Raw genomic sequence first — 2,500 nt, forward strand, 5'->3', positions numbered from 1 at the left:
TTAGAATTAAAGTGAATTGCGGTTGATAGAAATGTATATTCATTTATATATATACATACATATATATACATATATATATATATATATATATATATATATCTATATATTTATAAAAATTCTGATAATCTTGTTTGTCATCTTGCTTGTTTGCTTGAAACAGTCACCCAGCCAATCAGAAGAGATATGACGTCACGACTGGGGACCAGCCAATCAGAAGAAGAGATCAGAAGAGATATGACATTACGACTGAGGATCAGCCAATCAGAAGAAGAGACATGACGTCACGACATCATATGATGCGTAGTGTTCCAAGCAACGACGACATGACGTCACAATCTTCTGCGTTCCACTTCTTATAACAACGTATCATTTAAAGTTATATTTGACCCAACATACATATATGTATCTATCTATATATACTTATAGAATGTTCATATTCAGTATTTAAAAGTATATCCAAATCCTGAGTTAGCATCTATGAGGCATAATGAGCTTATTAAAATATTACGAACCGCATAAATCATATGATGCGTAGTGTTCAAAGCAACGACGACATGACGTTACAATTTTCTGCATTTCACTTCTTATAACTAATCAAGTCACTGCCTTTGTGTACTGAATAGAACATTGTCTTAATAAAGATTTTGTTGACCATTTTATTAACAACGTATTATCTAAAACTTTATTTGAACCAACGGGTCACGGGTGGTGTAGTATATATATATATATATATATCAGATAGATACAGATATAAATGTAAACATATAGATTATATATATATATATATATATATATATATATCAGATAGATACAGATATAAATGTAAACATATAGATTATATATATATATATATATATATATATATATGTACATATACACATATATACATATAGATATAAATATATATACTGTAAGAGACTAAGCGAGAGAATATAAATATAAGAATCCAAAGTTAAAAACAAATGACAGTAATAAAATGAGTTTGAATTTAAAAGGACGTTAGTCTCAATAATTTGAACTTGGACGACCGTTACACTCAACGGCTTGAATTTGAATTTAAACTTGAAAATCCGTTGGGCTCGGAGACTCTTCCACTCCCTCCCATCCTCACTCCTCCTCCCAACCTCACTCCTCCTCCCTTCCTCTCTCCCTTCCTCCCTCCCTCCCTCCCTCCTCGCTTTCCGCTCCATTTCCTCGGGCGATATTGTTATGACTGAAGCTTTGGCTTCAAGTTCCGTCTGAGAGATCGCTAAGGAATCGTCTGTCTCGAAACTAATGCGACCTTTTGGAGAAGCTAAAGCCCAAGAAGAGGACAAGACTGAAGGGAAGTAAACAGGAGTCAGGAGCCTGGAAATGAGATTTTGGCGCGAAAATGGAAACTTCTGAAAACGGAAGGGAGGGAATAAGAGAAAATGGGAGGAATGGAAAACGGATGGAGGGTGATTGAACGACGTAAGGAAACAGACTCTGGTGGAAGGTCTTGTGTTACAATGTTGGTGACCTTTCAAAGGTGGATATTTGTACGAAGTGAATAAAAGAAGAAGAAGAAAGAAAAATAGAATGAAATAAGTAGATGGATAAGATTAAATGATTTATTATATAGATAAACAAACGAGCAAATAAAAAATTGATAAGTAGATACTCACATAGATAAATAGAAAAGACAATAAATGAATAGATAAATATACAGAAATGAATGAGTAAATGAATAATTAGGTAAATGAATAGATGGATATACAAAAATAAACGAATAAATGAATAATTAGATAAATTAGGGAACTGGATAAACAATATGTAAACAGACAAATAAAAAATTATAATACATACATACACAAAACACGTACACAGGTATACACGTACACACACATACACACACGCACGCACACGCACACACGACACGCACACACACACACACACACACACACACACACACACACACACACACACACACACACACACACACACACACACACACACACACACACACACACACACACACACACACACACACACTCGACCTACATGGCAAACCTACGCTGTGCAGAACCACATGTCACGATAGACTTTGGCTACATGTTTATACTTTCCCATTTATATGGAAATTTTTCTCCTGTCTAAACCTCTTTGTAATCAAAACCACTGACCAATTATTCTTTTGCTACGCTGTACAGTACCCAGAGTCAGTCATACTAATTCATTTACTGTGCAACAGAATACTTTTAATAAGTTTTTAAACGGTAGTTTTGTGAAATGAAATGGGATTTGGTTTTTGAAGGACTGGAAACAAAGGTTAATTGATTTTGATATCCTAGATTTGTTGCTATGATCAAAATGAAGGTTTTATGTTTCAAGGGTATTAGTGTGTTGTGTGTGTGTGTGTGTGTGTGTGTGTGTGTGTGTGTGTGTGTGTGTGTGTGTGTGTGTGTGTGTGTGTGTGTGTTTGTTGTGTCTGTCTGTTTTGTAAGCGGCATTTCAATAGTGATTCTGTCAATACACTCAC

Source organism: Oratosquilla oratoria, chromosome 42 (genome assembly GCF_046742065.1).
Source record: "Oratosquilla oratoria isolate Oo_2021 chromosome 42, ASM4674206v1, whole genome shotgun sequence".
Classification (NCBI taxonomy): Eukaryota; Metazoa; Arthropoda; class Malacostraca; order Stomatopoda; family Squillidae; genus Oratosquilla; species Oratosquilla oratoria.